The sequence below is a fragment of the Triticum aestivum genome, chromosome 3A (genome assembly GCF_018294505.1).
Source record: "Triticum aestivum cultivar Chinese Spring chromosome 3A, IWGSC CS RefSeq v2.1, whole genome shotgun sequence".
NCBI lineage: Eukaryota > Viridiplantae > Streptophyta > Magnoliopsida > Poales > Poaceae > Triticum > Triticum aestivum.
The window spans coordinates 262,562,370-262,572,786 of record NC_057800.1 but is presented as its reverse complement, the minus strand read 5'-3'; the positions used below and the strand labels follow the sequence as shown (position 1 = coordinate 262,572,786).

Below are 10,417 nucleotides of genomic sequence, written 5' to 3'. Positions count from 1 at the left end.
TTCTCGTAGGGAGACGGGAATGAATCCATAGTAGTGTATTGATGTGGTGTTTAGTGGACTCGTGTGCGCTCTCTTACCTCAAAGAAGTTACTCGTAGTCGTAGAACAGGATAGCCACTGAGTCAAAGCTGGCTTGCTGCAACTAAACCCCACATTACCTTCTTGATACAAATGCATGTATGATAGGATCTGATGTAAGCCTTGCTGAGTACCTTTGTACTCACGTTTGCTTTATTTATGTTTTGCAGGTGAGACATCTGTCTCACTAGTAGTACCGCTTGGACTTCGACGAGTAGCTTGTTACCTCAGCTACGATCTTGTACCCTTGGGAGGGACTTGTAGATAGTCAGGCTTCTCAGCCTTTTCTTTTGTAGTTGTCTATACTCAGACATGTAATGCTTCCGTTGCTTGTATGCTCTGAATGATGGGTCATGAGACCTCTGTTTGTATTAGTGCTATGTGGCTCTTCTAGGCCTTTATCTATATGAGTTTGAGTTATGTTGTGATGCCGTGTTGTACAGCACATACTTGCATGTTATGTGTACGTGTGACGTGTATTGCTATGTGTGGGATCCGACAACCTAGTTGTTTATCCTGGGTAGCCTCTCTTATGGGGAAATGTAGCCTAGTGCTTCCACTGAGCCATGGTAGTCTGGTACAGCCCGGTTCACCAGAGTCCTGCTAGCCTAGCATTACTGCTCCGGAACACTTAGACTGGCTGGCGTGTGATTCACATCGTTCCTATGTCTGTCCTTTCGAGGAAATGTCACGCGGTGACTTCCGGAGTCCTGCTAGCCTGCTACAGCCCGGATTCCCGGAGTCCTGTTAGCCCAGTTGCTACAACCCTGATTCACACGCTGCTGACCGACATGCTAGATGTTGTTTCATGTATGCATGTCCCTGTAAGTTAGTGCCACTTTGGGTTCACGACTAGTCATGTCGGCCCGGGTTCTCTGTCATATGGATGCTAGCGATACTATCATATACGTGAGCCAAAAGGCGCAAATGATACCGGGCCATGGTAAGGCGACACCCGTAGGGATACCGTGCGTGAGGCCGCAAAGTGATATGAGGTGTTACAGGCTAGATCGGTGTGACTTAGAATCGGGGTCCTGACATGGCCCGTTAATGGCTAGTGTAACAGTTGGGCCTAATTACTGCCCGTGTCGAATCCGGCCTGCTTAAAGCCCATCTTATAATGGCCCGTGACACTTTTGGGCCTATGGCCCGCGTGGATACTGGCCTGCTTAAAGCCCATAATTTTATTGGGCGAAACAGGCCCGAGATATATTTTGGCCTGTTAAGTGCTCGTCCTATTTGGGCCAAACATGGGCCTTAGGCAGTTTTGGCCTGTATTAGACTGTGAATTTTTTGGCTCAACGCTAGCCCAATCTAGGTTTTAGCTTGTTAAAAGCCCATCGTATTCTCTGGCCTAGCTGGCTAGAACTTTACTCGGCTTGTTAAAGGCGGGAAACTACTATAGTTTTAGACCTACTAATGACCCAAGATGATTATAGGCCCACGTTTTGGCCCATATGAGTAATGGGCCAGTCTGAAGACCGACAACACTGAGATCCACTGAACCTTCCGCCTAAATTACAACATAACGACCAAAAATAAACCTAGACTATACAATAATGAAATTACGGCATATTACATCCACTGGAAATCAAAGTTTGCTATCGGTGATAATAAAATGCAACGTGACCACGAATTACATACACTGGGCATCAAAGGTTGCCACCAGTGCATATAAACGCGCCGACAAAAGAATATACAAAACTGAGAGCACTTCAGAAGGCACTAGGCCTGGTTAGGATGGGCTCCGCAAGCAGCCTAACAAGATGATGAGACCTTAGTTGTGTCAACCTTAGATGCTCCATCCCTAGCTCTATAGCACCATATTACGCAAGGTAGTCCCCCAAGATCTTCATTGCATGTTTGACTTCAAGTCAGAGTTGAGTTAAAGCAAGCCTTTCCGCTTTAAGTTGAGACAGAAGAAGTTGAACTGATTGAGGTGGTGACTGTACAGAGGTTGTCTCATAGCTGCTGGTGAGTAGCTTCAACTCACTGTCTTCATCAAGACAAGACCTTGGGGTCATCTCGCTCTCATCAAGATGGTTTGGCTCACTATCTTCCCCAAAGTTCTGCCAGGCATAAAAGATACGACTCTGAAAGAGAAACAATGAAACACGTAACATGTTTCACAATTATATAAGCAAATAAATGGATTTGTTCTGCATAAGGAACATGTTTTTACAACTACAATTTAAAACTGGTAGCTGTTGCAAACATCCAATCAGATGTAAACAGCAAAGTAAACAGTAGTGGAGGAAATGATGCCTATCCAAATCTATACTAGAACAAAGTTTGAAGGCTTGAGAAGGATAAACTTACATTATATGTTAACACGGGCTGGACAAAGCCCTTCTCCATGTTGATGGAAGGATAATTCAATACATTCCTCAAAGAAACTTCGTTATAAGCGTTGCCATTATTCTACATTTTGCAAAGAGTAAATATAGATCAAATATTATTGGAAGAAATAGAGGATAATGAAGCTCAGGTGCAGACTGATGATACATAATCAAATAGCAATTAATTAAGTACATCGTTACAAGGCAAAAGGTACTGGCAAGAGGAATGCAGACATCAACATGTGCAATGGCATTGGTTTTATTCAACATTTTGGTAAGAGTAAATGTAGATATGATAATTTAGATAAAGTGGAGGGCAGGGCAGATAAGACGCAGAGTAATGCTAGACAATCAACTACCTCGCGATGCAAGTACAGTAATACCACCACCGTATGTTATTACTTGTCGCTCAAATGGATGTATCTAGTACTATTAAGTTCTAAATACATCCAATTGATCAACAATTAATTCAATACAGAAGGAGTACATGACAACAGGTACTTACATGAGCAATCCAAAACTTCATAACCATTGTGTTAATTCTACATTTATCTAAGAGTAAATATAGATCTTATAATTTTAAGCAAAAGGAGGATAAAGAAGCAAACATTTATTGTGATGCTACATAATCAAACAGCAATGAGTGTAAGTATGCTGACAAAGGTCAAGAGGTACTGACAAGAGCAATGAAGTGTCCAGTATTGTTGTGAGATCCTATGATCCTTTGAGCAAGGAGATTCATCTGAAATTGGTTTTTATACAAGAGAGAAGGTAAGGCACATGCAAAAATTTAGGAGTTCAAATTTTGAATTTATATCATAGACAATACCTGACGCTGGGCTCTTAGCAGTTCTAATAGGGGTTTGGCCAGTGGAATAGGGGTGAAGTGTGGTACAGTTGGGACTGTGTTTTCTGTGGCTGCTGATCTATCTGATTTAACATGTATCACTACCTTTTTCCAAATACCTAGTTTGTACTCCTTGAGGATCTGCACTCACCCTCTTCTTTTTAGACATCTATTAGAAAGAACAATTTGACTGGAAAAACACAATATGACGACATATGGAATAGGTACAAAAATGGATAGGTATGGCATATACTCATATATGATGCTTAAACTAAGCAAATGGTGTAATAGAAGTAATGCGAGAGGTCAGATACAAAATATGTGCAACCAATACAACCTTGCCAAGATAAAGCAAGCTTCTTGATGGGTGAATAAGATAGGCCATCCTCCACCATGCCAAGTTCGTTAGCCAGTGGATTGTTCCACAATATTCCTCTCGTGCGCCCATTCTCATATTCATTTTGATAATGTTCAATACCTGACATGCATGAAAACATAAAAACAAGTGAGATTATCTTTGTAATGCAGAAGTGATTCTAATCCAATACTGTCTCCCTGTAAACCCCTTTGTGTTATCTCTGCAATTCTTCCGAGAGATATCATGCATGATGTAATTTGGTGTGTGCATTAATATAATGTAGCCTACTACTCAAAATATGAGAGCTCCAGAAGTGATGATACTTCATAGATGACAGCTTCAACATATAGTAAAGAAGAACAAATCAACCTGACCTAACAGATTCAAAATATACTAAGGAAGAACAACTCCACCTGACCAGTCGACCGCAAATGTCTCTGCTACTCTTCCCAACAAGGAACATACTTATTAAAAAAGAGAAGAGGATCATCCTAAAGAAAAGCAGAAGAGCAAGCAGATTGAAGATATTACAAGTTTTTCTATACAATGTCGGTTGCCCACCTATAATGAACCAGAGCGCACAGAGAAATACTATTCCTTTCAGTCTCTCCATATGTGGCTCACATGCATCTAGTATATACTTAAAGCAAGAGTCAAATAAGCCATCACGTTCTTCCACATATGCTAATATTCTTTACGCCATTAGATTACAATAACAACGACTAAGATTTATGTGTTTTTACGTAACATCATAAAATATATGTACCGGTAGTATTGAGCTTTTATGGTGTCATGTTGAACGGTTACATACAACTACGGTTGGTACAAAAACTACGGTTGATTAAAAAAGCCAACCATGACACGTACGAATATGTGAACATAAAACACATGAACATACCCAGTCGACCGACTTTGGTCATGTCTACATGCCTCATATACAAGAGAAACAAACGGATACATATTCATGCATTGCCTAATTGATTTGCATGTCGTGATTGATTTCTAGCAAACACACAACTTCAATTGGACAAGAACACATACACGTATCATATGCGACGACCAGCCCCCAAGCAGCATAAACACACACACGTAGCCATTGCTAGCCAGCATGATAGCATTAAGCATTCAATATGCGTCCGTCACGTCGGCAAATTGAAGGTGCTGAAGCGTACAATATGCACCCACGATGGATTGCAGGTACTGAAGCATCCAATCTGCACTCCCAATGCTGCGACGCCCAACAGAGCAAAGCCTCAATCCAAACACACGCCAAAAAAACTAGGACAACCATGTGTGTTTGGATATTTCCATCTCAAAAAGTTTTGACAACTTCTTTAAGAACAACCTATTTTCATGTACATTACTATAATTAAGTTATAGCATCACTTATTTGTATTTGACCTATAATAGCTATTTTTTAAATTGTTCTATCTTCTCAATGAAAAATACTAAGTATATCTCATTATTCATAGGGCCAAACAATTCATGCTATCTTTCATATCAAAGAGCAATCTATTTATGGATTCAAAGTTTCAAGGTTGTGGAATCCATAAAAATACCGCCAATGAGCAATGTAAGTGAAATATATTTTTCATACAAAGCAAACATACAGGAGGGAAAAGGATCTCCAGAGGTTTACCCAGATTATTACTTTGAGTTTCTATGAAGGATACACTATAGGAACAGGCAGAAAAAGAAAAACAATGATCAGGTATGTTTATAGTTCAGAAATAACTGGAGTATTATATAATATTTATGATTCGCTAACATCAATGGTGTGGTAGGTATTGTATTCGACTCCAAATTAGTGAGCATAAAACTACTACAAGCTGCACTTTATTTGAAAAGGACACTCCAAGATTGCTTAATACATCTATCTCTAACTTGCTGAGATCATTCGATGGGAAATGAAATGCCAAGTTGAATGGATGTAATATCATCTTTGGCACAGAAAATTATGTAGTAAAAAGAACATTTGTGCCCAATGATAGGCTTGAGATGCTCTACTTGAATGATAAAGCTGAGGTAAAGGTGCATTTAACTTTTTTTCTTCAAAAATTAAGTATTGTGTCTAGAATTCCCTAACTAATTCATCTTACATATATTGCATTGAAATTGATGGATGATGAGGTGGACACTGTCTTAAAACATGAAAGGTAGACGCAGAACATGCACCGATAAAATGGTGATTGATTTTTCCACTGTAGACACTTCTAGATTTTTATAAATGTGTTTGATTTTAAATTTATATTTATTTTGCAGTCATAGAATAATAATGTTTCAACTACCAAATTACAATGTGTCTGGTGCCAATGAAATAGGAACCACACGATAGTAATGGGACTAAAATAAACAAAGATGGGCATCAAGACAAAATAACATCATCGTCACGTGAGTTCCACGATGACAAGAAAAGAAGACCGGGATATGTTGTAATACCAGATGAATCAGAGGAGAATGCACGGAGCATGTTTGCCAGAAAGCAAGGGAAAAGATGTCAGCCGAAACAATACAAGGCTTGAAGATGAAGATGATGTACGGAAACAGAAGCCTAGGAGAGCGAGGAAGTTATCTATAAAATTAGTGCATCGGTAGCTTATCAGATAAATAATAGGGCAACATATTTTACTTACCAAGATATATACAGTAAGTGTACTTGACATCTACTAGGATAAGAAGAAAACTTATTATGCTGCAATAGCATTATGTCCTTAGTCTAGAATAGACTCAATACTTTCTTCAGATCAACCAATATAAGGAGACATTAACACTATGAAAAGCATGTCATATTGTATTGATTTGAAATACAGTTAGACATACACTTTTGGGAGTTCTATGTTCTTGGTAACAGTTCTACTATCATGCTGCATTTTCTATTCAAGCGTACCATGAGAAAAATTCCAATATTATAGTACGAGTAATATAGAAATCTTAGGAAGGAGCACAAAGATGATTTGGATTAGGAAGGATACAGAGCAATAACACTTACAGTGGTAAAAGTCCAGCAGTACAAACAATTAGGAAGGCATGAAGATGAATACTCGGATCTTGGGCGCGGTAAAATAATATCCATTGTTACTGCCACCCTAAGGAAGAATACAAGTGGTGAGCTCGAAGATAAAGTAGGCGAAACGAAGATATTGTTCTGGGTACTAAAACTTCCATGACTCATACAACCTTTTCAGTTTAACAAAACCATGAATATATGTTCAATATTATACGTACTAGCTGCAACACATGTAAAAATTCAACCATTGTATCTCAATCGACACATGTTTTTTTACAATTAACAAGTTAAAACCTTCTTGCTAAGACAAGGTAACAACAAATAAAACCACTTTACATTGCTATGTAGGAACTATAAGCCATAATGTTCATTAGAATGATGCTTATCATCAACACTTACATGTGGTAGAAGTCCAACAACACCGACGATGAGGAGGGCAACAACACAGTGGTTGGCCAAACATGTTGCTCACATCTTGGTACTATTCATTTATTTTGCTATCTCCTCATATGAATCTGCCTCTGTTACCCCCACACCTCTAATAGACCATAACAGTAGTCCACCATATGTACAGTGCCTTAGGATCCAGTTATTCTCCATTAGCTTGCCTTGGTCAACAATTATTTTCTGTCCTATGCCACCTTGGCATTGATGCCCTGGCACCAATAGCTTGACCCAGTAGAACAATTTTGTCCATGAAATCCATGAACCGATACTCCATCCTCCATGAGATCTCTCACCACTCATTGGATGGGAAATCTGGACAAACCCAAAGATTATACACCAAATATGTCCAGATTCAAGCTCAAAATAATAATATCAGCATTGTCACAGAAAACTATACAGTAAGTTGTGCCTGGTGATAGGCTTAAGATGTTGTCATTGAACAACAAAGTTAAGAAAGTAAAGGCGCATCTAATCCTCTATAAGATTAATACTGTGTTCCTAATTTTCTTCATTTATTTGTCCTGCATCCTATGGAAGTGTGGTAGAAACAATATTTTTAAGTTGGGTTAGATGCGCCTCTACAAAGAAAAATAATGACAAAGACAATAATGTAAGTTCTCGATTCTAACCCCTAAAGAATCGAAAGGGAGATCAATGGCAAGTGAAATAATAAGTCTATAATCCACATTCTCTGAATAATCTATACATGAAAACAACAATTATGTACGAGGAAATTTCCTAAATTATAATTACAAGTACATAGTGCTTCATTGTAAAAGTTAGACACTTCAGAAATTGAAGTTTAAAATCATCACATTACCTCTGAACAAATTTTACAAGTGAATTAAATAAATCAACTTATAACGTACATACACTGCCAAGCAAGAGGAGAAATGATTTGAGTCACAAACAGAGAAGGATTAAAGGTGTTAACTGACGACATGAAGTGCCCAGGCGAAAATAGTGCAAAGAATATAGTATACAAGGAGATATTTTAACTTCTTTTATTTCTCAAGTAAATGCATATGAGAACCAACTCATGATTTTTACATACAATGTCTGGTAGAAATAACTAACGTCCAGTGAAAAATAAGGTGAGGAAGCTTTAATACAAAAGCACTTTGTAGATTGGATTTACAATTATTTTCTAGACAAGAAATGAGGGTTACATTTTATCTATTGAATGATTAGAAATTGGATTTTTCTAACTATATTGAATCATGTGTTACAATAGTAGATGCCAATGCAAATTAATATTACCAGCTGCTTTAATGCATATAGATGTTAACAACTGCAGAAACATTATCAACTATAATATATGAAATTAGTGTCACACGGTAATATATTGGATATAATGTTGGCTGTATAAAGATCTATATATTGCTAAGGAAATGCTGAAGAGATGATAAATTAAGGATCAGTACAATGTGAACATGAAAAAAGATGCAAGTTCAATTCCCTACACAATGAAAGGGAAATCAATGGCAGATCAAATAGTTATATAGTGTAGATCCCACATATAATCCATACATGAATAAGACTGTACATACACAAACTAAGCAAGTCACATTATGAAGTACTACAAATGATGCGAAGCAAGAGGAGAATGGGAGCGTGCAGAGGGATTCATACCTGTCGTTCTTCATCAACCTAAGCGACAAGGAACGAGAGGCCATTCTACGCAACGCCAAAGCTCTCTGCCAGCACCTGTGACCTCCCAGGCGACCGGCATCCGCCTTTCCTGATCAGCGACGACGAGATGCGATCTCGCTGGTGGCCGGAGCAAGAACAGCTGCTTAAACACCCGGTCCCCTCCTCGGTCAGAATGGCTTGGAAGATCGGCACACACCAAATCGCTGGGAAATCTGCGAACATGTGCACCCTTCGTCAGGTCAGTCACTGCCTCCTCCACACCACCAACCTGCAGCACCATCGCCCCGGCCGCACCGGCGATGAAGATGTCGAGCAGCACGATGCGTCCTGCTCGGATCTCCCCTGCCCACCCTACCCAAATCTCAACCGCGTAAAGACAACAGTACAGTAAAGAAAGGGGATTTTGTTGTCGGCGTGATTTGGGGAAAACAATAGCCTTTTCCTACTTTTTGCTATGGCAGGAATATTAGATGTACATATTTTGCTCTGATGGATGGACAAATATCACGTACTTTGACCTATAATTGAGAAATACCTTCTGTGAAAAAGAAAAAAAACAAGTGAGAAATACTACGCGTGGCAAAACTGCAAAATTCACTATTACATGTGAAACCACATTGGCGGAAGGATGTTAAAAATACTACATATAACCAAAAGAAAAATTAAAACATTAGCTACAGAGACGTTTATGACATTAAAAAAAGGGTGAAATGCTAGACCAATGGCATTTTTTAAATATAATATATATACAAACCTAGCTGACAAGGCATTTTTTTAGTAAAGATTTTCAAATGGATACAAATCATATAGTGGACAAATAAGTCAAAAACAAATATGATTGTGTAGATGAACGTAACAAGTCAAAATTGTTAGGAATATGTTGTATAAATAATATTGTACAATAAACATAATCGAAGTTTGAATCAAGAGAAAAAGAGCATCAATCGATGGTCAGTCAAAATTCTCTATTATACAAAAATAGTCTATATGCATAAATAAAATGTGTAAAGAGATTTTATATTTAGTTACAACAGTGAGTCTATTTTACACAATTCAATTTCTCTATAATGGATTATGGCCATGTAATGGAACAATAGGAAATGCCTAAAATGGATGAAAAAACTAAAAAGTATATATGATAATAACCAAAACACACACACGGAAATGAACTAAAAGTATGTAGGAGTTTGTTATTCAATAATAGTAAAATTTCGTACAATGTCAATGAAATAATAAAATGATTAAACCAAAGTATGATAAATGCAAATCATTCATTGCAATATAATTATATCAAAACCTAGTTGCGCAAATGCGCAGGTACACCCACTAGTTTTGAAACTAAAGTAGGAACGTTTAGCTGATCAATTAAACATCTCTCAGTTTTACTAATATCAGCATAATATCATATTTGAATTTCTACAACTAAGCTTGTTTAGCTCGATGGTGGAGCAGTGCTATTATGACACGAACCACGTAGGCTGACCGTGGTCATCATAAAATGGGGAAACCGTAAGCATGATGAGTATAGTGTTTACTGTGGCAGTGGGATGACAGATCTGAAGTTGCAAACCGCGCAAAGGGTAGTTAGCAACCGATGTTTGCTTTAAAATAACAACTAAGATTTGGTATGGAAAATAAAGTACAGTCAACAAGTGACAAAGAAATGCAATTCTTTTGTCTCTCTATATG

At 38.1% G+C, this 10,417-nt stretch overlaps 1 long non-coding RNA gene across 4 annotated transcripts; it reads right to left on the bottom strand.

Moving 5' to 3' along the window:
* Positions 1 to 1,482: 1,482 nt before the first annotated feature.
* LOC123061147 (uncharacterized) lies at positions 1,483 to 9,154 on the bottom strand. 4 transcript variants are annotated; one of them, XR_006428564.1, is made up of 7 exons: positions 8,708 to 9,154; positions 7,028 to 7,387; positions 6,611 to 6,707; positions 3,246 to 6,193; positions 3,096 to 3,158; positions 2,397 to 2,498; positions 1,483 to 2,170 (listed from the first exon to the last, which is right to left on the bottom strand). It is a non-coding gene; the product is annotated as an uncharacterized lncRNA (long non-coding RNA). The 4 variants fall into 4 exon arrangements; XR_006428563.1 differs by having other exon boundaries at positions 3,246 to 3,741; positions 4,663 to 6,707; positions 8,708 to 9,151; XR_006428562.1 differs by having other exon boundaries at positions 3,246 to 6,707; positions 8,708 to 8,867; positions 8,949 to 9,142.
* Between the last annotated feature and the right edge of the window lie 1,263 nt (positions 9,155 to 10,417).